At 39.6% G+C, this 27,802-nt stretch overlaps 1 protein-coding gene across 4 annotated transcripts in view; it reads left to right on the forward strand.

The window, feature by feature from the left end:
* The first annotated feature begins 1,206 nt into the window (after nt 1-1,206).
* Chl1 (cell adhesion molecule L1 like) overlaps nt 1,207-27,802 on the forward strand; it is a 172,466-nt gene continuing 145,870 nt past the window's right edge. For 2 of the 4 annotated variants that reach the window (XM_090324171.1, XM_090324163.1), the window contains exon 1: nt 1,207-1,425. The gene's annotated coding sequence lies outside the window, so the exon portion shown is untranslated. Of the gene's footprint in view, nt 1,426-2,220; nt 2,375-27,802 lie in introns of those variants that run through there. The other 2 variants (XM_090324145.1, XM_090324154.1) reach the window with 2 other exon arrangements.

Raw genomic sequence — 27,802 nt, forward strand, 5'->3', positions numbered from 1 at the left:
TGCCTCAGGCAAAGAAATCATTCCACCAGTACCATTTAAACTTAGGAATTATCTTGCCCTCACTTGCATTTGCTATTTGCCAAGACAGTCAGTAGGAACTCTGCCCACACAGGAACTGGCAGAACCAAGGCCCCAAGGTTAGCGATTATGAGCAAGTAGAAGTTATCCATTTATCCATTTCCCAAATATTGTAAACAAGTATTTCAGAGGCAGAATCCTGAGTTGCTTTTCCTCTGGCTGCTTCAGTAGCCCCAGCTCTAAATGTCCTCATTGTTTAATGCACTATGTGAGAACAAAACCAGACTCGAAGGTTTTATCACACAGCCTTAGTGAAGCAAAAATCAGAAGTCAATAATTCTCCTACAATCAAAGAGATTCTGTTTCAGGCAATAGGAATTTTTTTAAAGTGGCATTGCATTAACATTTTGGAATGTACTGTGGTTAAACAGAGCATGCAATGCAAGTCCCTATGACTTTCCAATATTTAGGATCATAACAGACATATTTTTATTGATGGAATTAATAAGGTATCAGAAATGGCTCTTTTTTTGCACTGAAATTAAGCACACCAAGATTTAGTATTTCATTATGGAGAAATAGAGAGCAAATAGGAGCAGTATGGTGAAATGCAGATTGTAAGTGTTGGAGGAACAATTTTAAAGCTTGGTAACAGTGGAAAGTATCTAAATTCATGCATGCAGACAGAGCATGAAAGTGGTCGTAGGTAGTAGCATCTTCGAGAACTAAATAGCAAGCCCACCACACCTCTAAATGAGAACTGAAAGCCTGGAAGACCATTTTTAATAAACACTTGGCACCACACCCCTCCAGCAGACATTAGAAAGAAGCCCAAACTGGCAGCTAGCTGCGAGTGGCACAGGAAATGAGTGTCACCATCGGAGGAGGAGGAAGAGGAGAGATTTCTTCTTTTTCCTTTCTCTCTGGCAGATGACGGGGGCAGGAACTGACCCTCCCTCCCTCGTTTGGCTTAGAGAGATGTTGAAAATGACCCAGCAAAGTTTGGAGCTTTGTCTTTTTGCTTTCCATGAAATCAAAGTCTTATGCCTGTAACTCTCTCGCGCTCTCGGTCCCAAGGGCGTGTGCAAAGGGAGGGTGAGGGGAGCCAGAGCAGAACTGAAAAAGGGAGGAGAGTGTGAGTCTGTCTCTGGCAGGAGGGCGTGGATGTGTGCAAGCCAGAACAGGTCCAGCCTTCTCCCAGCCCGGTGTGCCCACAGCAGGAGGGAGGGGGCAGGCAGGATCTCTGTGAACTGACCTCGCGTGGAGCAGCAGGGAAATAAAGAACACCTCTCTTAGATCTGTCCAGCGCTGCCGCTGGATTCTGTGTGTCTGTCCTCCCAACTCCCCGGCAGCTGGGGGACAAGTTTCCCCTGGCAGGAAGGTCCTGGGGTCCCTGAGGAGGCAGAGGTGAGTTAATTTGCATGTCTCTTGCTAACCCAGCTGTCTTTCCCAAACCGCCCAGCTCCTAACTCCTTGAGCCCAATGGAGGGAGAATGAAGGGTTTGCGCCTGGGGAAGAGAAATTCAACCCATCCTAGAAGGGAAATGGTGTGTCGTTCTGGGCACCGCCTCAGGTGGCTGGGACTGGGAGCTGGCAGCCCTGGTCAGTGCCACAGAGTGTACCTGGTCCTGAATCCTTGGGCTCTTCCTTCCTCCCCCCACCCCCGAGCTTTCCTTTCTCTGCTCCCCTCCCTCCGACCCCAGGCGGATGCCAGCCCCCTCTCCTGGTAGGGTGTCCCAGATCCTGCAGTGTGTGGACTCGATCTTGTCTTAGGGTCTCCTTCCCCACCCCACCACCGCCCCATCCAGGATTCCTAAGTGGGGAGTTCCTATGCTTAGCCAGCTCTGTGGGGAGCAGGGGCTCTGTGGAGGTTGGAGTTTGGAGGGGAGGGTGAGAAAACGGGAGGCTCAGCGCTCCACCTTCTTCTTCACCAGGGGGGCTCGAGGGCAGGCTGGGGTTCCCGGTTGCCATGGCTCCCTGGTAGCCAAGCTGGAGGAGCTAGAGATGCCAGTCACGGAATGGTCCCTTTTTCCGTCTTTGTGCCTCTCTCCGTCGCCCCATCTCTCTCTCTGTGTGTCTCTCTCTTTCTCTTTCTCCCCCCCCCCCCACTTCTTCTCTGCCCCTGCAAGAGAGAGCAAGCAAGTGCGTGGGGAGGGAGCTGGAAGAAAGTGATTAATTTGGAGAGCAGGGATTGGAGCTGAAAGCCTGGCGATCGCTGGTCTCCCCATTTTCAGTCCTTTTCCCTGTCAGCTAGCTACAACTGGCGAAGCCAGGGGCAGGGCTGAGAATTCCAGCAGTCCTCCCACTCCACCCCCAAACCTTGGGGGTCTGAGAGGCAGAGGAGCACAAGGACCAGGTACTGGTGCCTGCCCAGGGGCTATGACTCAGGAGGAGAGGGTGGGTGGTCCAGCTGTCAGCCAACTGGCGGGCTAAGAAGTGGGAAGCCAAGGGAGGAGGGCAGGTGTGCAGGGCTGTGGGAGAACCACTGTGTATCCATCACAGAGGGTGCTGGGCTCAGCCCCAAAGCCCTGGGGGCGGGGGGCTACCAAGAGGCAGCAAGTGGCTATCCCTACAGGTGCCTGAACACACGGGTGTAAGGGAAAGGGGTGAAGGAAGGGTGTTGGCTGGGTATGTGTCCCCCACAAAAGCCTGCAATTGGTAAGGCACCTGGGCTTGCATGGTAGTCTCCGAGGCGCCCACGTGGATTCCAGTTCCATTTCCATTGTGCCTGTGATGTGTGCCTCAGTTTCCCCTTCTACATAATGGAGACACCATCAATTTCTTCCATCTTGGGTTATTTCAAGACTGCAATGATGTGGTAGGGTGAGGCCACCTCCAGGGGGTAATAAGCATTCGGATGTTGTCTTTGGTGGAGGTGAATATTAGTTTGTGTTCATTGCCTCATTCTGTGTATTCTAGTTTTTGTTATTGATCTCGACTAATATTAGTATTAATATTTGCAGCAGCTGAGCTGTTGCAAAGCTCTGGCTTAGCACAAAATTGCAAGGGATAGCTGACTTGTTCCTGTTCAAGTTGTGCTTTCAGTTTATTGTTGGACAAAGAAGGGTCAAAAGCTGTTTGGGGAACCTGCTATCACCATAAGCAAGTTTATGCCTTGATTTTGTTTGTAGGCTTTTAGGTTTTCTCTCTCACCTGCTGGTGTTGCAGTGGGGTTTTGTCTCCATTTCAGTTTCTTTGTGCTAGAATAACCTAGAGGTTCCATAATTGAACTTGCTTCTAGAATCTACCTTGTACCTGTCTTTTCATTTATTCTGGCCATAAGTGCTCCAATAAATTTACTCTAGTAGGGGTAGTGTGGTGTGTAACCATTCCTCACAAACTCTTGAATATTATGATTGAATGAATGGAGATGAGTAGTTATTACTAGGTGGGTGTGAGTATTGGCTGTGGAGAAATCTTCTCTGGGTGTATTTTTACCCATCTAAGAAGTATGGGTCTTAGTGTACTTTACAGGTTGCTCTGATTGCGGTTACACTTAAGGTGTGTGTGTGTGTGTGTGTGTGTGTGTGTGTGTGTGTGTGTGTATGTGTGTGTGTGTGTGTGTGTGTGAGAGAGAGAGAGAGAGAGAGAGAGAGAGAGAGAGAGAAAGAAAGAGAAAGAGACAGAAAGAGAATGTATATGTGTGTATATTGTGTGTATATATATATATGGAGAGAAAGAATAATTTAGGCAATGAGGATATATATATATACATACACATATACATTTATATTCACTTAATAGGAGTTGACATTGAATGTGATATATTCATCATGTTAAGGTTAGCATATTCCATTAAATACACTAGTTTAATTTTTTTAAATTTTTGTATTATCTGTAGGTACTAATTAGTCATTATCTTGATGCAAGACAGATACAAGCAACCATCTCAAAGATCCCTAGTGACTTTAATGAAACTAGTCTCACTAGAAAAGGAAAATATTTGCTGGCTTTATATTTACTTCTGAAGTCTTTGATGGTAGGAGATTGTTTGACCTAGAATTGCATTGTCGAAATCATTTAGCCTGATTTGCTTTATGGAGAATTAAATAAAGAAGATGATCAAGATTGATATGTGAGTCTAGTAGGTTTTAACTGCTAAAGGAAAATTAGGTAATGGAAGGGAACTAATGACATTCAGTTTGAGGAGGAAAATGGTTGTCAAGAAGTACGGTATCAGTCTAGGTAGTAGATTTCACTTCAAGTTTTGCCTTTGTAACACTCATCTGCACAGTGAATATGTCATCTTTAAAAGGTACCTTGAAGAATTAGTGTGACAGCTTGTGTGACATTCATGTGATCATTTACATATTGTTTCCCAGGAGCTTTGGCATTAAGTGTTTCATTTATTGGAAATTATTTTGCCCTTTGATTTATGACAGCCTACAGTAAAATAGAGTAATCTATTTTAGAAACAAAAAATTAGCATTTCACTGTTTTGTATTTTCCTTAGAAATCTCAGCAGGAATGAACTTAGAAATTGTAAATTTGATTAAAAAAATGACAACAGTAGGAAAAAACACACCTGACAAACACATGATTTTGGAGAGTGTTGAACATGAATTTGGGGGTCTGATTAGCATACAAGGCATAAGAAAAGGATAGACCTGGGTCTGTACTCAGGTTCTTCTCAGTGATGAACTATATTGTACGATTCAGTCAGCACTTGCTTTTACTATTATTTTTTTGTCTGAGAATACTATATTTTCAATTATGAACATATTTTGATTACAGCTCCATTCTCACTAATTCAGTCTGAAGAGAATGCAATTATTATGGTGATTTACATACAATATGCTAAGTTAACACAGCTAATGAATGAAAGAGCAGAATATTCTTTCTGTACATTCCTAGAAAAAATATTGTGCTAAGCAGTCTTTGAAAGAACAGATTACATTGTTTGCCAGCACTTTATGTCTGCCTACAAGTGGAGTTGGCATTGAGCCATTTTCTCTGCTTTTAAAGTGAAGTCTCCCATATTTTGTTGATCACCTGCCTCTCTATTCCCCTTAGGAGGGACTGGAGACAATTCTCAATTTAATTAGATATGGTGCCTTCTCCTTTTTGTACATCTTTATTGAAGAGAATACTCCATTAAAATTTGGGGGGGAGGGCACTGCTTAACACGTTAAACATTACTAATTGTAGCAGTTTATTTTATGTGTGTTGTAATAGTGTAGTTAGTTAATTATAGCTTTCTCATTAGCACCATGTGGAGAATAATGAATTAAACACCTCCCTTTGATCAAAAGAACATCTAAGTTTATCTTCTGAGAATAAAAGAGTTATTGTGTTCCTGAAAGTCACTATGGTTTTCCCAAGAACCAAACTGGTTGGAATTCTGCAGCACTGGGTTAGGAAGCTTCATGAATGAATTGGATTGATCACAAACAAGAGGGAATAGAGCTGTGGTTGCTTGGCAACCCTACATTTTTTTCTGCAATTTCTCCTGGTATATTTATCCACTAAACTAGAAAATTCTGTTTTGTTAACGAATGATTTTAGTCAGTGCATAAATAGGCCATAACTAATTGAGATTTCTTCTAATGTACTGTGGATTAAAAAAATGATTCTGCCTACCTATCTATTGTGTTATTAGATAATATATATGCAAAGAGGCATATTTTGTTTTCATTTCTAGAATACTATCTAAACAGTTTCTGTCTCGAAGTAATATAATTTGATCATGCAAAAAAATAATCCAACTGCTCTCTCTCTTTCTCTCTCTCCCTCCTCCTCCCTCCCTCTGTATGTGTGTGTGTGTGTGTGTGTGTGTGTGTGTGTGTGTGTGTGTGTGTGTGCATGCCAGGTCTGGGGATATACAGCCTAGGTACTATTTTTTAACTATCTCACTTGAGGCTGGCTTTTTATCACTTGAGTTATACCTCTATTTCCACCCTTCTAGTAGTTATTGGAGCTAAATCTCCCAAACTTTCCTTTGTCCTGGGCTGGCTTTGAATGGTGATCCTCAACTCTCAGCATCCTGAGTAACAAGAATTATAGTTGTGAGTCCACAGTATATCTTCTTTAACATTTAAATTATTAGGAGTGTATCTAGAGGGTATTTATAAAAAACAGTTCTAATGAGGATCAAAGCTAGAGTGAATGAAATGAAATAAATTCTTTAGAACCCACAACATTCTGGTGTATTCACAGTTTGGAAATTTTAGGGGAGCTATAAATATTCACTTCAAAAGATGCTAGCTGATAATGCTAACAATAACAAATGGAAATGAAATGGGTAAGTAGATAAATAAATACATGGGATTCTTTGACTAGGGCCTCATCTCCTGATGTTTTGTCTGTACTATCCCTTCTGGAGTTGGTGTGCATCTGATTTTCTTTAGTTTTGCTGAAGTAGGAGATATGGAAAGTACCCATCTTCTGAGCTGCCTCTTTCGCCACCTTTGGCAAACTCCAGAAACTGCTCTCAGACCATTCTCATCAATAGCCTACCAAATCTAGAGTGTATCTTTTTGCAGTTGTAGACTCTAAGGGCACTCATTGCCTTTTATGCATCTCCTAGGTGTAGTGGTTGAATGCATTGGCTAGGTGGCCAGGACTCAAAATCATAGTCTTTCATTATGTAGACGTGTGGCTGTAACTAAGTAATTTTGATCTAGGACTGATTGCTTCTGTGAAAACGGGGATCATGTCCATGTTTGAACATGATTAGCTCTACAGACAGCTTAGTAGCACTTAAGTGCTCAATAAATCCTGGTTTTATGATATGATAATTGTTACTCTCCTATAGCATGTATGAAAAGGCAAAGATAGCTAGAGGTCTGTGAATGTAAATAAGTGAGATCAGTAGTGCCATGAAATAAACAACTGTGTACCCACATTAATCCATGCTCATACCCAAATAATTTGCTTGAAATATTTTATGAATATTATCTGAGACTTGGCACCTGTTAAAATCACTTGGTACACTTTCCCAAATTACCAGCTTAGATTAATTCTGTCAGAATCTCTGGGTGGGGTGAGCAGGCATTGGGATTTCCTGAAACCTTTCAGTTAGTGTCCAATCAATCACCAGGATTTCTATAGATTTTGAGTAGTTTTCTCTAAGATTCTCTTAGCCTGAGAGACTTAACTCATAGTTCCCTTGGGGTCATGAAATGTCTTTGGAAAAGGGAAAGAAAGAGGGAAAGAAAGAGGGAAAGAAAAAAGAAAGAAAGAAAGAAAGAAAGAAAGAAAGAAAGAGAGAAAGAAAGAAAGGAAGGAAGAAAGAAAGAGAGAAAGAAAGAAAGAAAGGAAGGAAGAAAGGGAAAGAAAGAAAAAGAAAGTTGGTTGTGGGGCGCCATGGCTCAAACCTGGAATCCTGGCTACTCAGGAGGCTGAAATCTGAGGATCACAGCACAAAGCTAGCCTGACACTAAAGACCATGAGGTACTCATCTCCAATTAACCATTAGAAAGTGGGAAGTGGTGCTATGGCTCAAAGGTGGTAGTCTTACACTGAAGAGCTCAGGGTTAGCACCCATGCCCAGAGTTCAAGCCCCATGACCAACCAAAGGGGGAGAAAAAAAAGAGAAAGAGATGACAAACCTCTGAGATTTTTCCTTCCTTTGGCTTAAATGGTACTTAATTCTTTGAAGATCTCAAATGAATTTTTCATTTATGGTGTGCAATCTCATTTTTCAATCACCTCTGAAAATGGTAGGTAAATGCCATTATCTTGATTTTAAAGATGAGTGGAATGAACTATATGGAAATTAAATAATCTCACCCCATTTTGCACATCTAGAAGAGGGGCACATATTAAAATTCCTATAACCCTTGAACTCCAAATATTTTTCTTGTTAGACCTTGACATTTTAACATTTCAATTGCAGGAGAAAGAAGAATTTCATTTGAGCTAATGCAGTGAGTAAGTTTTTTTTTAAGGTATATAGGTGAGAATTCCAGCTTTTAAAATATTTATGAGAGAGAGAGACAGAGGGAGAGAGAGAGAGAGAGAGAGAGAGAGAGAGAGAGAGAGAGAGAGAGAGAGAGAGAGAGAGAGAGGGAGGGAGGGAGGGAGGGAGGGAGGGAGGGAGGGAGGGAGGGAGAGAGAGAGAGAGAGAGAGAGAGAGAGAGAGAGAGAGAGAGAGAGAGAGAGAGAGAGAGAGAGAGAGAGAGAGAGAGAGGAGGCGAGGAGACTTATTTTTCCTGTGAGCTAGAGGTATGGCACAATTTAATGAGTGTGAACTTATTAAGTGCAAGGCCCTGAGTTCCAACCCCGATGCTGCCCAAATGAAGAAACAACATAGCATAATTGGGATTCAAACCAAGGTTTCTGGGGCTGATTAGAACATTTATTTTGTTTGGCCAAAACAAAATTTCAGATACAATTCAGCCAACCTGTAAAAATGGAAAAACCCTAAAAGTTTGCATTCATACTTCTTATTTTGAAACTTTGAATTGCCAGGATTTCCATAGGTTCTGGGTGGTTTTCCTGTTATTGGGCTTGAATACACAGGTGATAGAGAGTGGTGGCCCTGGTCTCTCAGACATGAATGGCATATCCCCTTGTATGGACTGAAAGGTTCACAGCTTGGGGTTCCCTTGAACTAAAATCTGGCCATCTCTTGCCTATACTCTGGCCTTTTCATATATATGGGACATACTACGAAGGAATAATTGAAGGGGATTTAAAGAAGGAAAAGCTCCTTTGATGGAAAGGGTTAAGGGAAAGCAGTAGGGGTTGCTGACTCCTCTGTAGGACTGTTACTGCCTTTCATCCTAAAAAGACCCCTGGAGGAGAAGTGAATGGAAGCTGGCGAGAGTGGTGGCTCAGAAAAGATTGACAGGTAGAACCTGTGACTTGAGAGAGGAATGTGGGCATGGCTGCTGTGTATCACAAGGCAGGGATGGACATGGCTCGCTGACTGCTGTTGCTTCTCGAGTGGCCCAAACTACCAGAAATCAGAGGGGTAAGGAGCCAGGCAGGAGTACTGTGAGCAGGCCAGCTTACCTACAAAGGAGTGGGATGCAAGAAGGGAGAGGATGGATTTGAACCTGAAGAATGCATAGCACATCTCGAAGGTTTCAAAAGTATAAAATATGATGGAGAAAGTCAGTATTGCCCAAGTCAGTGCAAAAGACACAACCATTCCATTTGTATTCAGATCTACCTTCAGCCCTTTTTCCTTTGTCATTTCTTCTCCATTTTTACATTGACTAAAGTGGTATGGCTGTGGTCCAGAGGTGGATTTATGCAACAAGCCTCAAACTTTAAAACAAGTTGTTCATTCATGTATGTGATGTCTGTTTCCAAGATTAAAAGTATAGGAAGAGATTTTCAATAGTAGTAGAGGATTTCCCCCTAACAAAAGACTGGTTTTAAGTACTATTCCAGTAGGAAGGATTGTAGGCAGAATGTCTGGAAAGTGGAGACTTTGTAACTATGAGAGCTGAATATCACTATAACCTAAGGCCTTATTCCACAAGGAATGAGGTACTACGCTCTTGCATAGTTGAATGCACAGGGAAAGGATTAGGAAATAGACCAGGGTGTTTTATGTATTTCCTAAGCCTAAGATAAATATTTTGAACTTTAATAAAACAATCAGGTAAGACACGTGTGGCAATTTTTGATGATCAGATGCTATTAGAGCTGGCTGCGAACAAGTTTTATTATTAAAGATGAAAGAATGTCAGTGGTGCATGTACTCCTAGTTACTCAGAGAGCTGAAACCTAGAGGATCTCAGTTCAAAGCCAACCCAGGCAGAAAAGTCTTCTAGACTCTGTCTCCAAATATCCAGCAAAATGCCAGGCTGGAGGCATAGCTCAAGTTGGTAGCATATGAGTCATGAGCAACAAAGCAATATGAAATATGATACCCTGAGTTCAAACCCCAGTACTGGCAAAAGTCAAGCAAACACACCATGCAAAGTGGTAGAAGGTTTTCTTATTATGGAATGTCTTACATATTGATGCATTCAAAAGTAAGAAACCAATTAATGTATAACATTAACGGGGGTGAACTTTATAGTCCATGCTATTGCATTTAGACTCTTATTTGAAAATAAATGATATGCACTTCTTTAATGAAAACCCAGAATTATAATGTAAACTGAAGACTGTACTGAATTTAGAACAAATATTAATAAAGTCAGCAGATATGCTTTGGGGGTTGAACAGAGACCTGCACAGGAGAGCTTGGCTGTTTTAGAGCTTCATCAATTCTGTGAAACTTATTTGTGGTTTTGTGTGGCTGTGTGTGTGTGGCAAGGGAAGGGTATGAGCCTTGGGAGACACTGGAAGTGGCTAACCATTTAAATGGATTACTGAATAACCTCTTTGTGCTATAGATAGGACTAGGCCTAAGACAGCCCACCATTTATCATTTCTTGAGTGTTTACTGTGTGTTTTGTAATTGCTACATCAGTGATTGGGAGAAAATGCAATTAGTATAACATTCATTTTAAGCTAGGATGTTACAGACATAGAAGAGTTATTGTCCAACACTGCACAAACTCCAAGTAACAGAGTTGGGAGAAAAACCTTACTTGCCTCCTTTTTTTTTTCTTTCATCATTTGGGATTCAAGTTAGGGATTTTTGACATCATAGGCAGACACTCTGCCACTTGAGCTGTTTTTGCTTTGGTCATTGTGAGTGAGGATCTCACTTTTGCCCAGGCAAGCTTGGGCCACAGTCCTCTCGTTTATGATGATGATCATAGAACATTGCTCCCATTTTTTTTAATTGAGATGAATTCTTACAACCAATGTTTCCCAGGCTTGTATGGGACTACTTTTCCTACTTAGTGTGAGATGGAAGTTTTATAAACTTTTGAAATGAACTAGTTTCCAACCACAATCTTCTGCTTAACCACCGAGGAACTAGGATTATAAGCATGAGCCAGACTCTGGAGTGAAATTTAACTGCTAACTTTGAATCCAACTTATTGTTTTATCATCCTTTGTCTTCTCTTGGACTTCATTTCTGAACCGTAGATTATCCATCAGTCAGGATTTCTATGAATAACCAATGTACAAGTGTCTTCACCATGGATGAATACAATGGAAACATTACCAAATTCCATCCCCAGTTATCACAGGTAAATATGATGAATGTAGATTAAAAGGTCATCCTAATGCATTACATAATGGTACACATTTACTTGCAAAAAATGTTGTCATTTTTTTAAGAGGAGGCTTTTAAATCATTGATGCAATGGATTAATATTGAGGGCTTCCACTGAGAGATAAATTGTCAGAGAGAAACATTTGTGTTCTTAGAAATCCTGTTTTATAATCCTTTGCTGCTCTGGCTCTTTCTCTACTGGACCCTGGGCACCAGCATACATAAAAATCAACCTTTGCCCCCTAAAGCTTTGACTTGCCATCATTATCATTTCTTTGTTTCCTGGTGGAAGCATTGCCGGTGTTCTGGAATATCAATATGCATAGACCTCCCTTACATCTGGATATTATACGTAACATGGCTGGCATTTGCGCAGAGGTGTGGGGATCTGCCACTCCAGATTAAGACACGCACTGTTAATGATGGCAGATGTCATATCCCAGCCTTGTTGTTCTTGAAGATGGCTGGGAAATGACACTAATCATAACAATCACACTAGCATTATTATCAGCTCTCAATTAAGAGGCTTAAGAGGAAAGAAATGCAGCTCTTTCCCAGGTGTGCTTAATATATTTGGGAGTTTTGAGAGGATTATGGAATTTTGGTTCAGGTTTGTAGAAGCAGGTGTTTATAAATATGTGTATATATACATTTCATATGCATAAGTTAGAGTATGCTAAAATGCGAAGTGACTCCAAAAGGCTGTGTGTGTGTGTGTGTGTGTGTGAGAGAGAGAGAGAGAGAGAGAGAGAGAGAGAGAGAGAGAGAGAGACAGAGACAGAGACAGAGAGACAGAGAGAGACAGAGACAGAGAGAGACAGAGACAGAGAGAGACAGAGAGACAGAGACAGAGAGAGACACAAAGAGACACAGAGAGAGACACACAGAGAGAGACACATAGAGACAGAGAGAAAGAGAAAGAGAGAGGGAGGGAGAGAAAGAGAGAGAGGAAAATTAATTTGGGAATTTTGAATATGGCAAATACTTTATTTTCTCCTTAATTTATTTTTTTTCTTTTTCTTGGCCCTGGGGATTAAACTCAGGGCCTGGTTGATATCTCTGAATAATTGTTTTTGCTTTTAGCTAGTACCCTACCACTTGACACACAGCCTCCCTTCCAAAGTCTTGAAGATAAGAGTATTATGAACTGTCCTGTCTGGGCTGGGTTTGGCTCACAATCTTCAGATGGGTTACTGATATGAATCACCACCACCCAGCTTGCCTTCTGCTTTAGTTAGACATGACATCCCACTTCCTGTACTGTATATGGAGTTGATTTGCTGTAGTGCTTTCATAAGGCCTTTGTTCTCTTCTCTAGGATGCAGTATGTGACTTCTTTAAGTTTTAAATGTAAGGATATTCTAAATATGTTGTAGAAATGCATATGATGACACAGTAGAGAATTTCTTCATTAGATTAAACTGTACATTTGTGAAGAATACTCAATACAGCCGAGTGTCCAGAGCTCATGTCTGTAATCCTATCTATGGAAGTGGCAGACATGTGAGGATCATAGTTTGAGGCCCAGAACATTTGAATGAGTCTCAGAGATTTTATCTCCAATTATCCAGCAAAAAGCTGGAAGTAGAGGTATGGCTCAAATGGTAAAGTGAGAGCAAGAATGCAAAGCCCTAAGTTCAAACCCCATTTCTGATGTGCATTTGCTCACATACCTTCTTGTGCATGCGTGCTTGCACACACACACACGCACACACCTGAAAACATTATAAAATGGCAAGAAATTTCAAACATTGCCTATAAAAAACAAATATGCAAAAATAATTTTAACAACTCTAACTTACTCCTGCAAGAACAACTGACTATGTGTGGGTTATTTGTTGCTGTTCACTGATGTGAGGCACGTACTATTGTCCTGTAAAGATCTAAATGACTAGATACACATAGAAAGCCCAAATAAAAGTGTTTCTATTTGAACTTTATGGCCTCTGGAAATCCTCAGAGAAGCTAGATTTCAAAGCCTCTCCATAGTCAGATTTTTTGAAGCATACATGTTTCTGTGTGTAATTGATTTGGGCTGAATAGATTTTGAGCACAATTGATTTGTTTTGAAGTAATATTAATAGACACGCATTAATTCAGGTGAAACTCATGTGTGTTTCTGTGAGTCAAGTTCAGATAAATTGAATTTGACCTTAACCGTTGCCCCTTCAAAAAAAACAAAACAAAATAAAACACTAGTCAATATAAGAGTGCAAATGCCATCCATCCATGTATAAATTCCATATGAATTGTTTAAACCAGAAATTCCCTCCCCACACACACACTCAGCACCTCTTTTGGAAATTAACTTCTGTTTTCCTATTTTTCCACTTGTAAACTGAGGACAGGAATATTTACCACTTCTTGCCAGTAGCAGTTGGAGAGTTAATGAACTAATACTTTTAAAGGGCTTTGAAGATAAAGGTATTAGCTATTATTATTACTAATAAGCCATTTTTTCTCCAGTGTACTTTTGGACAGCAGGCATTAAAAACCCATTATTGTATTTAACACTAAAACAATCTGCTTCCACCTGGTATTTACTACCTCAATTAAGTATTCATTGCACTTCTACTGCCCCTCCAGAATCACAGCAAGGGAGGAAAAGATTATAAGGTCTGTGTCATCATTTTCCAACTTCATTTAAATCCTGAGCTTGAGTTTCTTGATTTCTCTGCAAGCTACACCCCATTCTCAATGAGAAATGGATTTAGGTGCACTTTTGTCTCTGTGTTTGTGAAAGGAATGAATTGCTAACTATTGGGCTTAGATTGAACTGGATTCATATCACATTTATTGTAGGAGAAGATTGCTTTCCAGTATTTTCCTCTTTACTTCTTTTTGTTGTTATTGTGGGTCATGGCGCTTGAACTTGGGGCTTGGTGAATTGTCCTTGACTTCTTTTATTGCTCAAAAACAACAAAAAATTGGTAGGGCTTGCACCCTACCACTTTGAGTCACTGTGCCATTTATGATTTTTCTGGTGGTTAATTGGAGATAAGAGTCTTGCAGACTTTTGTGTCCAGGCTGGCTTTGAATTGTGATCCTCAGATCTCAACCTCTTGAGTAGTTAAGATTACGGGCGTGAGCCACCGGCACTTGGCTTCTAGTATCTATTCTGTGACTGGAGATGAGTACCATGAGTGAAAATGGATTTGTGGGCTGATCTTGTATTTGTTTGTGCATGGGGAAGAAGCAATGCTCACTGTTGATGACTCAGTGTTTTTGAAATTGTTTAAATAATTGTAGCTAGGGATTTCAGTTCAACATGTCAGTTTATTCAGACAACACATATAAAGATCCATGCCTTATCATTCTCCTCTCCCACAGCTTTCCCACTACAATTCATTTTTAAAACTGAATTCAAGCACTGAAAAATTTATGCATGGACCAGCAGTCCAGAAATATTTTTTTTAAATAAAGGACCTTGACCTATTCATATTAATTTTCAAGTTTATAAACTACTGTTAGTATAATGTAGCATTCACTTCCAATTTTTTGGCTTCTGTAAATATCTGAAAATGTGGGGAGATGTAGGGTATTATAAATATGACTTGCATATTGCTAAAACAACCCTCATTTTTATTTTCAAGTGATTTAGAAATTGCATAAAAGAATAAAGAGTATGAAATAAATTCATGATTGCAATAATACCTGTTCCAGGTTATCACCAACAGCATTTTAAATCCTTAGCTAACATTGGAATTTTGAACAGAAGAAAACTCATTGCACCCCAAATCCCTATCTCATTGAAACTTGCTGAAGTGCAGACATTTTATTAAGAAATGGCTTTCCTTAGCTGGTGACTATTTACTCTTCACATAGAAACATTCTGATCAGCATGATTTCTTCTGTTTGACTGACTGACAGAAGCTGCAAGGTAGGGAGCAAAGGGGAGAAATTTGCTTCACTCATTCATGGACAATAGCTTTCCATCAGGAACAGGGATTTAAAAAATCTAGACAAAGACAATTTAAAATCACAATGACTGCACAGATGGCTCTGAATAACTAAGATATTATGAAAGAGTTCCTAAAAACGAAATAGGTTTTGGTTTGCCACCTCTAAAAGTAGACAGATCATCTATCGGCAAAGTAGATACATCCTATCCTAGTGGATGTGGCTTTTATTTTTAATAATGTGACATATGAACCCCCAACAAAACCGGAAGACATTTCAAAGATGTTGTTTTAGAATTGTGCATTAATAATTATCCATTCATTCACAGATAGCTTTTCATGCAGCTCACTGCACAGTGAATCAACACAGTGCATTTTTAGTGCTTTTTAAAGCACTAAAGACTGCTTTTTAAATCTTGTCCCCAACTCTATTGACTTCTGAAGTTTGAGCTCATGTTATTTCCATCATTCGCTCTGTTGAATTGTGTCTAGGGAGTTCACCATATGGCTTAAAACACTTTGGGAATTCGGTAGAACTCAGAATTTGGTAGGAGTTTGCAAATGTGATTCTTAGGGTATCACTGGGGAAATAAGCAATCTGCTTGCTGTTAGGGAGAAAAGCACCTGTAGCCTGGAGTATAGCTGAGAGGAGAAATGACAACAGTGGATTCTGAAATTTGACCATGTAGCAAGTTATATGAAATATACAGAGACACTTTTCGCCTTACCTAGTCATATGTACTGAACGAATCCACAATCCCCGAAATACCTTAATACCAGTTAGTAAAATCTCATGACATTTTTGGTCAGGAATTTAGGCAGGACTTGGCTGAGTGATTGCTTTGTTCCACCTGGCAAATGCAGGTCTCCTGTGGTGGCATTCCTTGGGTGGCTGAGATGGTCTGGTGGTTCTGAGACGGCTTTATTTCTTGTCTGGTTCTATGTCTGAACCCAGTGCGGCCCCTCTTCCTTTTCTTTCAGCCTTGGATCCTCTTCAGTAGCCTTTCAGGGCAGGCTTTTGGACTTTCTACAATGGCTCCAGGAATCCAATTGGAATCGTGACAGTTCTTTTTGAACCTAGTCTTTGAAAAGTTGAGATTCAAGGGAAGCACCCCAAAATCTTGCTGGATGATTCTAGAATGGAAGGAATGAAAAGATAAACATGTTGAATGACAGAATTGTTAAACTCATTGCCATGGCAACCGCCGGCCCTCCTCTTCCCACAAGAGTTGTGGGCTTGTTCTTCCTAGATTACTGCTGTAGCAAGATAGTGAAATTTATAGGAGGTGGAGACTTAGGGAAGGACCATAGATGTTTGAGGGTGTGTCCTCAGAGAGGAATGTGATACCCAGACCCCTCCACCTCCTCTTCTTTTTTCTTTTTGTGGCTGTGGAGAGAGCAGTGCTCTGCCATGTACTTCTCTCATGAGGTATTGTCTCCCAAGTGGCAGGGGCAGCCGTCAGTCAGGAAGTGGAGTCCCCAAACTGTGAACCCTTGTCTTTCTTATAAGTAGATTATGTCAGCTACTTCCTTTGTTGGAAGAAAGTTGATTAACATACCTCCTGTGACATACTACTTATTCATTATGTAACTGGTTACCTGGGAAAGAAAGTGAGGGAGGGAGGGGGAGGGAAGGGGAAGGAGGAGGAATGAAAGAAGGAATGAAGGGAGGAAGGGAAGGAGGAAGGAAGAGAGAGAGAGAGAGAGAGAGAGAGAGAGAGAGAGAGAGAGAGAGAGAGAGAGAGAGAGAGACACACACACATACACACACACACACACACACACAGAATCAGTACTCAAAAAAATACCCATTCCCTAAATATCTGATTCCTATTAAACATCTAAGAATGACTTGACAACTTTCAACTTTTGCCAGTTTCCAGGTTTTGGAAGGTTTGGGCTTTTAGATTTTTATTTGGTGCTAAAGGTTGAATCCAAGGCTTTGTGCATGCTAAAATTAAACGAGAGCCTCATACATGCTAAGATTAGATGCAGGCCCTCAGCCATGTTAAGCCTGTGGTCTACACTATAATCCCAGTCCTGTGTGTGTGTGTGTGTGTGTGTGTGTGTGTGTGTGTGTGTGTGTGTGTGTGTTTCTAGAGAGGGAATAAGATAGAAAGTGGAAGGGAAGAAGCGTTGCATTGCCGGGTATGGTGTTTCACACCTGTAATCTTAGCTACACAGAAGTCTGAGATCTGAGGATTGCAGTTCAAAGCCCGCTCAGGCACTAAAGTCTGTGAGACGCTTATATCCAAGTAATCACTAGAAAACCTGCAAGTGAAACTGGCTCAGGGATAGGGCAGTAGCCTTGAGCTGAAGAGCTCAGGGACAGTGCCCAGACCCAGAGTTCAAGCACCATGACTGACAAAAAAAAGAAAGAAAGGAAGGAAGGAAGGAAGGAAGGAAGGAAGGAAGGAAGGAAGGAAGGAAGGAAGGAAGGAAGGAAGGAAGAAAGAGGGAAAGAACGAAAGAAGGAAAGAAAGAAGGAAAGAAAGAAAGAAAGAAAGAAAGAAAGAAAGAAAGAAAGAAAGAGAAGCATTGCATTGTTTGAGAAGACTGTGAGCTAAGCTTCTTCAGTAGGATGAACATCTTTGAGGCTTTTCCCTGTTTATCTGGTTAGCTTAGAAAGGGTTTGGGTTTGGGGTGTCCAGGAAATTCCCAGCAGACTCCGAAGAGTCATGTGCAGTGAAGACCACGTATCAGGAATCACGATACCAATTGCTTCAATTGTTCATGGAACTAGCTTCCAGGAGGAGAAAAGAAAAGAAAAAGAGCTTCTCCATGTGTTACTATGTACCCATTATAGCCAGAGATGGGAGGGAAGCTGGCTTTTGGTCTTGAAATGTGTTCCGCTTGCTGAGCTCCTTTCCCCATGCCTCTCAGAAGAATGGCTGTAAAGGAAAGGGGTCTAATGGCTAGGGAGACAGCACATCATCTCAGCATCATCCTGCAGGGTTTTGAGATCACAGAGCAGGAGATGGGTCAAGCACATACAGCCAGAGCTTCCTGGAGTGTGATCTCTCCAAAGTCTCTTGATAACAGCTAGAAAACTGCTGTGCTGAACAGGAAGAATCCAAGTTGTCTTATCTTGTTAGCCCAGTCATCCTTCTATGAATGTCATGCCATTCTTGCTGTATAAGAATTTGTGATATCACGCTTGTACGTCCGAAACTCTATCCCACCTTCTGATGAACAAAAGTGGATGTTCCTTCCCCACTGTCCTAACCATCAGCCCTTAGAGAATATGACAATCTATTGTTCATATTAAATGAACTGCTTCCCTGAGCAATAGTAGTGTGCTTAACCCTAAAATGCTATGTTGTGGTGATTTAAACTCTCTTTCAGCAATGTTGTGAATTGCCTTTCAATGCCATCATATGTGTGTGTGTGTGTGTGTGTGTGTGTGTGTGTGTGTGTGTGTATGTCATTAAATTAGATAAGTTATTCAGGTAGTATTTAGTCCTGTTCAAGAGTTTCGGTGTCATTAATGGAACTAATAGATATGAAAGGGGAACTGGAACTCAGGTTGTGTAATTTTTTTTCTTTGCATTATTTTAATGACAAATTATTCAGCCCCAACTTATCTTCTTCAGATAATTTGCTTGATCTTCAATGATAGGAAATGAAAACAGGCTCTGTTAGGATGAGAAGTACCTGAGGGGGGTGGTTAAACTAACAAGAGGGATGAGTGAGGGTAAATGATAATCTAAGTAGCTTGTTTGTATGTATTAAAATAGAACAATGAAACCTGTTGCAACTATTTTAAGAAGGAGGAGAGGTAAAGGAGAGTTATGGGGGGTGGTTGAGTGACAGGGTGAGATCGATTGGGATATATTTGTACTTGTGAGGAAATGACACAATGAAATCCTCCATGATACAAAGAAGATATGCTAATAAAAAATAAGAAAATTTGCATTGGCTCTGATTCATTTTTAGATACAGCCTGAAGCCTTAGAAATATTACATTCTGTTTTCTTAGATTTTACAAAAAAATAATATAATAAAGGATGGGGAAGAGTGGTACTGAGAACTGCCTGGGGAAAAATGAATTTCCATAGAACAAAATTATTGAAGTCATTAGAATAACAGCAATCCTCATGTTTTTTCCTTTCTTCTTCCTCTGTCCAATAGTCTGTTTTGATAAAGCCCAGTATACCTTCAGCAATAGCAGTTTTGCCTTAGCCACTTTCCATTTTTCCAGTCCCCTTTTGTCCTTTCCATACTGTGAGACTACCACAAAACCTGTGTCAACTTTCTGTTTGACACACTGAGATTTATTTCTTCCTCAGCCAATCTGGAAAATCCCTTGCTTAGTCTTTCAATCACGAGATCATGGGACGCCTCACTGGATTTCTGCCTTTCATAGTCTCTCTCTTTCTCCCCTAGGTCTAAACGTCACTGTGAAAATCCCCTTTCTTGCTGTCACTTGGCCCATGATGTCATTCACCTCCTGAAATTGCCTCCCTTGCTCTCCCTTACTCTGCAGGCCAAGTAGCTGTCATTTGGTTTCCACATTTGAGAAGCTTCATTATTCCTCTCTCTGGCCCTGTATCCTTAGAGACTCTCTGCCTGACACAACAGCTCCTTGACTGCCTTCTCAGAGCTCTGCACACAGATTTCCTGTTGCCTTTTCTTCCCAGAATAACCAATCATCCAACAATCTCCAATCCTCTAAGACTCTACTTTCTCAAGCTCATTCCCTTGGCTTCTTGAGTCACCTACTGTATTTCATTTTCTTTCTTTATTAGCCTGTGTTAAAAGAATATATGGATATACTATGAACGTTACTTCATAGTATATGAATGAAATGCTAATGGCAGAGACAAATAATGAACTGTAACTATACTCATAGATAGGATTACAACAACCTAAGCTCAAACCAAAGTCTAACTAGATAATATTTACTGCCAAAAAGTTGGGGCTTCTTGTATTCGTTAAAAGAAGGGAAATAGATGTTGTTAGTGTAATACATTAGTATCTACATGAGACTTTCAGTATTTTAAGTTAAAAAAAAGAGTTGTGGGTTGGGACTTTAACCTAGTGATAGAGTACTTGCCTAGCATGCACAAAGACCTGAGTTCTATTCCTCGGTACCATAGACGTAGGAAAAAAGGCAAAAATGGTGCTGTGGCTCACTTGGTAGAGCTTTAGCATTGAGAAAGCCCAAGAACAATGCCCAGGCCCTGAGTTCAAGGCCTATGATTGACAAAAAAATAGTTGTGTTGGTGCTGGGGCAAAAGCCCAAGGAAAAAATTCTATTTCTCTTATTCTGTTCCCATATTTGATCATGAAGTGAAAATCTATGAGATTTCTGTGGTATGGTGGTCACTATGCTAAACAGATGGATTTCATCTTTTTATTTCATCATCTCGTAGCTTGCCTGAAGATGATTACATTTCACCAGTGCATATATGTCCACAAAATAATATTAATCTTGTATTTGTGGGAAGAATATCGCTTCAATGTTATAAAGCTCTCATTTAATTAAGGAACAGGAGCACTGATTCAAGAACAACACAACTTGAGTGAAAAATGCAACACAAATGTACAGATAATGCACACGGCTTGATCAGGGTGGACAACCAATCACCTTCAGATTGTAAAGTATTAAAACTGAGGGGGAAAGAGATAGCAACTGAAAGACAAGACCTTAAGGAATGTCATGGCAATGGTTGCCTCTCTCCAGTAAATCAATGCCCGTGTTTGTGTAATAAGCATTTAATTTGAACAATATTTATTGTAGTTCTACAGATCCATCTGAGCATACGCTCTGGTGCAATATACTTGAATGACCTATTGAAGTGCAAATGTGCACACACACACACACACATACACACACACAGTGTTGCTATAGTTGTTGGCTGCTTCTAGGGCCTGATTTTCATTCCTAGAAGCTCAAAAAAAGATGAAGAAGGCTATTCTGTGGTTATCCTCTAGGTACATTGTCCAGGCAAAATGGGAAAAACAGTAAGGATTCAGAAATGCCAAGTTTCTGTTCATTTCTGTCTGTATGATTATTCTATCATTTTCCAATGAGAATATATTATACCTTTTTCTAGGAAACCCTGATGCAATATCAATACCATTTTCTTATTTCCCATAGGGAAGGCTTAAATAATGGGATTCTCATATATCAGATTTTAATAAAATGTATAACTTGGAGGCGTTCCATTTTAAGAAGATATGGACACAAATACTTTATTGATTAGTTAATGAAAGTCTCTGCTTCTGATAAATAATACATTCCTTTCTATGAATTTCCTGAATTTTTCATTTAAACCTAGAAATACAGAAGATTTACAAGTGCAGTAGGGAGAAGATCTGTGTTATCTGAGTTTTTAAATTAACAGTTATAGTGATGTAAAAGATTCTAACTTTGTCAACTGCAGGGACTTGTTGGAAAAATTAATTATGCACAGCTGATTAGGCATAATGACCAAGCCTAATTTAGAAACTGTAAAGTTGTGAGTTTAAACACACAATATAGACACACATAAACTGCTCTTTTGCAAAGCTGCACAACCTCACTTAGATTTCATTCATTCTGTCAGGCTGTGCATTCTCATAAAGCATTCATCAGCAGAGTGAAAAACCACCAAAATCATCAGGGATTTGCTATATGTATATTAGTCGCAAAATGACATCTATTTCTTGGCCACATACTAGGTGATTAATTATAAAGTGGTTCTGTGCTTTGAAGCAGCTTCCCCAAAAGCTTTTTAACCTGACTTTTGTAAAAGATGCAGTGTTACCTATTAAATGATTCAGTAGTGAAATTTACTTTTGGGTTTTCCCTTTTCGTTTCTCGATTTTTTCTTTCTGATTCTCAGTGTTTCAACACATGTTTTATTTATTGGCTCCATGAATCAGTCACTTTTTATCTAATTGGTAAAATGCAAGCCTTGACTATAGAAATTTGTACAATAAATCCTCCCAGTGACACTATACAAGTAGAATATGAAAGCATAGGACCAGGGACATAGATGCCAAAGTAAGGAGGAAAATGGGAAGAAGGAAGGAAGAAAGAGAGAAAGAGAAAGAGAGAGAAAGGAAGGAAGGGAGGGAGGAAGAAAAGAAGGGGAAAAGGAAATGATGTGTGAGAAGGCATTTTATTTTTTTCCCCACAAGCCTTTCTGTGTCTCTGTTTCCTTTATTTCTTTCCCTTCAATTTCTTTACAAAGGGAATTGGCAATACAGTTGTTGGATTTCATCATAAGCAATGGATATCACTGTCTAAAGCACATCATATATGCTTGGGGTTGAAGGATGGAAAGGGTGTTTCTTTATCTTTATTTATGTCCAAAGAACTAAGTTTTTCCCAATCGACAGTGTGCTTTCTGGATGCAATATCCAGAAATTCCTTTTCTGAGCTATGATGGTTTATGGGAGGGCTTTGACAATGGCTCAGAATCTACCCTGGAATTCAGCAGGCAGAAAGACTCCAAATTTTTTTTTCTGGACCAATATTTATTTTCACTAAAGCAACTCGGGCTATCAAATCACCTAAAATCAGTTAAGTGCAGTGTCAGCAACTTCCTTGCTCATTCTGTTTTACAAGTACTCGTGTTGATTAGTAGTTTAAAAGTCTGCAGACCAAGGAAATTTTAGCAACTAGATTTCTTTCCCTCTTCCCTTTCGCCCTGTGTACTCTGGGGAAGGCCTTGCCTTCTGTTCCAGTCCTGAGTAATTTGATTTGAGCAGATTTCTGCTGGGAAAGCATAGTATCAGAGAAAAAAAAATGTACTTATGGGGATTGCAACTGTGAAAGACAGAGGACGAGAACTTGCATTTCTGTGTACAGAGTGTGTGTGTGTGTGTGTGTGTGTGTGTGTGTGTGTGTGTGTGTGTGTATGTTCCCAAGGAGTCATTCATTCATTCATTTACTCATTCATTTATTCATCAAATATTTATGCTGTGACTAAACTCCAGGCACTGTACTAAGCAGTGTGATGAAGACAAATTCCCTGCCCTCCCAAGTTGCCATTAGTAAGAAGGTTGGCTAATAAATAAGTAAACACATAAAACCATTACAGAAAAGAAACAGAAGCCTGTGAGAGAGAAAAATGGCAGGGAGAAGAAAGCTACTTTGAAAAAGAAAAAAAAAGTTTCTCTGAGAAGGTGCCTTTCAAGCAGAGCCAGAAAGGAAAGAAGTCAGGGAGGGGGAAGCAGAGCAGAGTTCCAAGCAGCAGGGGTGAGGAGGAAGGAGGAGCAGCCTGGGGGACAGGGACTTGGCCTGTCTTGGAGTGGACAGAAGGCTGTAACCGATGGGGCAGCATGCATGGGAGAGACTAGCCAACACAAAGACAGCTCAGGGCAGATCACAGAAGGCCAGCAGTATAGATTTAAACGCAATATTAGAATCTCATGCAGTTAACCAAGTGAGTTTTATTTTTAAAAGAAAGCAAACAATCAAAGCAGGGCCTTCCCTCTGTCCCAATCCTGGCTATTTCCTGAAGGGTGGAATTAGTCAGATAGAAAAAAAAAACAAAAACCTCAGTTGATATTATACAGAGGATATGAGCATGGCTTAGATCTAAAACTAGAGTGTGATAAAGATGATATTATAATCAAGATTTATTTTTTCTTACTTTGTGTACTTACATTAAAATGATACAGATCTATTGGGAGTTGTAAGTTATACCTTGCAGCTTCTGTATGTAGGGAACATCCATAAGAAAGATAAACCTGGCTGGTGGCTCCATGGAACACTCTTGTAATCTTAGTTATGCAGACAGCTGAGATGGAAGCCAGACTCTCTTACCTCCTATCAAATTTGCAAAAGGACACTAGAGTTTCAAGTAGTAGAGCTCTAGCTTTGAGTAGAAGAAGCTCAGGGACAGAGCCCAGGTCTTGAGTTCAAACCCTAAGGATGAGCTAAAAGGAAAGATTACAGTTGTGAGATGGCAGAGTTTAAGAAACCCACATCCAGGCTGTCTGACATATAATGCACCATATTCCCAAGTCCCAAGTATGAAAAAGTGGACATTTTGAAAAGCATCATTTTAGTCAAGCATATAGTGCTTCAAACAGTTTTCTGGCTGAAATGTCTATTCGATCATAGTCCATGTTGGTGAGAGTTTTGCAGTAGCTCCCCCTTGCCATCTGATGTAACAGAGTAGTCCTTCAGGGCATTGTGCTCTAAGAAATCACTAAGAGTTACCATAATATTTGTGTGGGTGCTTTTCCTTTTGAGAAGTTTATTTACTATGCAGAATAGGGTCTGTTTTTGCACAGTGAGTACTATTATTCTAAAAGACATAAGAATCGAATCAGTCTCAAAATTTAATCGTTTCATGAGTTCTTATTAACAACAACAAAAAAAGAACTATTCAGTGACTTGCAGTAACACTTTACTAAAAGATGTGTCGGCTTAAATTGTTAAGTACCAGACCCAAAACTGGTTGTATTTGTATCAGATTTAAGAACTCAGTGAAAGATATGCAAAAACACCAGTTAGAAAAGTTTTAAAAGAGGAGGGTAATGGGGACCAAGACATGTGAAAGGATATCAATGTATGTGAATTAGTGCACCTTCTATCTGGCAAATATCATGTAACCCTTTTATTAATTACAATAAAAAATATTAAAAAAAGAAAAGTTTTAAAAGACTAAGATACGGATAGACTAGAACATCTTTCTAAGGCTTTTATTTATTTCCTGTGTAGCTACTGACTCCTATATATACATGGATTTTTTTTTTTTGCTAATTTCAGGCACAGAAAGAGTGGTTAAGGTTCTTTCCACAGTCAGAGACTATAGAATGAAGGTAGAATATAGCAATGAAGGTAGAAGATCAACGGACAAATAATGGATCTGCTGGGGAAGGTAGATGATGGATAGGTGAAAATTGGTGCTAGATAGAAGTTGTCCTAGCTGCTATCTTTTTGCTCCCTGGAGCCATGTACCAAATTTAATATCTTTAAGGCCTGGATATGAATTGAAAATGAAATTGAGTTGAATATGGAAATAAATATGTTAGAGACTAATCCAGGAAGTCTAAATTAATTCTTAAAGTGCATCATTTTTCCTTTATGAGACAGTTCATAAAGCAAATATGAAAACCAACAGAAACATAAAACAAATTCATTGCCTACATAGACATACATAATCACACACACACACACACACACACACACACACACAAAATCTAAGAACTAATCATTGCTGGTGTTACTATAGATACTCAAAATAAAGACAAGAATAATGACGATGAGCTAAAATGAATGGATGAGATTAGCATTTGTCTGTCTCCTTTAAAAGTGATTTTCATGACTTTCTTGACATGATTTTTTGCCTGGTGCTACTTACAGAGTTTATCTTTCTTCATTGCCTATCATACAGTTCAGTGGAAGGAGCCTATCTGTAGAGTAGACATCACATAGAAGAGTTTAGAAACAATTACAACAATAACAGTAAAAAGAAACAAACAGAATGAGAAGTGTGTCTTAATCCTTCTCAGGATATTTTCTTGTTGAAAATACTGAGGCATTTTGGGTGAAAGCTGAACTACATGACAGGTTAATCAATTCACACTCTTTGAGGTAAATAATGTCACCAGGAATCTTCATAGGTAAAATTACTGTTTATGCTATGGAAGAAAGTAACAGGTATAGAATTAGAGCATAAAATTGAGGCGAGCTTTAAAGGAATATAAAGATTACTTGTACACTTCCCCCCATTTACCTCATCCTACTTTTACTTTAATAAAATCCCCTCATGAATATCTATCATTCTTTTCTTTTAAAACAAAGCAGATTGTACTTTTCTAAATAATTCTTCATGCTTGTGGTTCACTGCATTTTTTATAAGAAAAGTTATAGAGAAAACATCAGTGACAGACAGTGAAGAATTATTCCCTTGAAGGAAGACTTGAAGTTGGAGTTCCGATAGTTTCATACCTCTGGACAGCTTTAATGATATCCTGAAATATCAGTGCCAGCTTTTAGCATTTGCAAGGAGAGAATTGTGCCTCAGAGCCAAATGGGAAAAATAAACACACAATCATACAAATGAGCACCCTTGTGCTTTCTCTACCATCCCATATTACTGCTACAAGAAAACGAGAGGCAAAAGGTGCATTTTCATGTGAAAGTCAGGAGATGATATGTAGGCAGAGAATGGGTACGAAGGGCAGAAATCAAAAGTGATGAGAAATAGAATGCACTCGACACAGCAGCATATACAACATGCAATATATTTTTAAGGTTGCCACAAAAGTAAGCATGTCTTTATTGCTGACTTGCCTTCCAGATTTCAGGCACTTTAGTCCCCTCTGTATGTTCATATTCTTTCTTCCTCTCCATATGTTGTTGCATCTTCTTCAGATTCTGCTCATTGCTTTCAGCTCCTGTGATTTGGTTAATCAACACCATTCGGCTGCATTTGTAGGATTGTAGTAGCAGAGCTGAGGGAAAAGTCAGTCAATGCCTATCGTGGAAGACCGAAGACAATGACAGCAGGACTTTTTCTCTTGTATGCCTATTGCAGTCACTGCCCACACAGATATATCCATCCAAATGTCCATTTGTCCATCATCTAGCCATCCATCCATCATCCATCAATCTACCCATCTACCCATTGATCACCCATCCATTATGACAGACAGAGCTTTTCAAGAGAGGCAAACTGGCTTCATGAATTTGATCTGTAACAAGGCTGTGGTAGGATTTAAAAATCAGGGCACAGAGGAAGTTAAGACCAAATGGATTGAAGTTTGTGAAATGCATGCATTGAACATCACATTTGGTGTTCAGGGTAATTGCAATTCACAATGCAACGAAAACACAGGGGGGATAGTGGAAGATTCATTTATTTGCTCTGAAGGTGGCATTTTTTAAAAAATATGATTACAGTCAGTCTAAGAATTGGAAAGAGATTCTTTAAAAGGTATCACCTAATCATCAAGAAAAAAATAATTGAATCTAAAATCTTTTTGTTACTTCACCTCTGTATAAAATGTCTGTTAAATATTCAGTAGAACCTTTGCTTGTGGATGTTGGTATGTTTATATACATTCAGTTGTACAAATCCATATTCATGGTTAACAAGAGAAATGATTTCTTAAGTAACTAAGCCTGTGTGGATTACTTTGTTTCTATTTATTATTTTTTCCCTGAAGAATAAGACAGATTATAAAGTCCCATGTGATATGTAATGTGTTAACACAGCACTTCTATAATGGTTCATTAACCCTTGGGAGAGACCAGTGATACAGGATTCTACTAATAGATTGTAACCAACTTCATGATGAAGATGAGGTAGCGGCCTATGTAGATTTCTAAATCCACTATTACTTTGAAATCAGCACCACAGAATATTTTAGGCTCATGATAGAATGCCTTCTGGTTCCTGATGATTGATTTAATGTTGAGTTTGACCATATGTGTAGCAGATATGGAGAGCTGTGTTCATTAAATGGAATAAAAATGTTCTTTTAGGGAGGAGTGTGGTGGAGATGTGATTGGAATCTTTAGATTCTCATGGGATCTCATTAAAGTTCTCTTTTCTTTAATATATTGCACAGTCTACTAAGTTATCAGCAGCTCAGCAGTGTGCATTGCTGATAGGTTAGTTTACACAGGATTAATTGCGTAATTTTGTAAGCAACCAGCCCAGTGAACATTGATTTTTGCATTAACCCCATGTGTTGTTTCCAAGGGGATTTTGCTTTCTATTTTAAGGTGGTATTAAATTTCATTTCTTATTAATTATCATTTCTGCCAACATTTTCATGCCTGATACAATTTATTAAAAGTCTTTCATAATCTTTTTTTCTAATTGTTCTGTTCTTCCAAAACTTCATTAGTTTTGAC

This window comes from Megascapheus bottae, chromosome 2, assembly GCF_031878675.1.
Source record: "Megascapheus bottae isolate mThoBot1 chromosome 2, mThoBot2.hap1, whole genome shotgun sequence".
Lineage (NCBI taxonomy): Eukaryota > Metazoa > Chordata > Mammalia > Rodentia > Geomyidae > Megascapheus > Megascapheus bottae.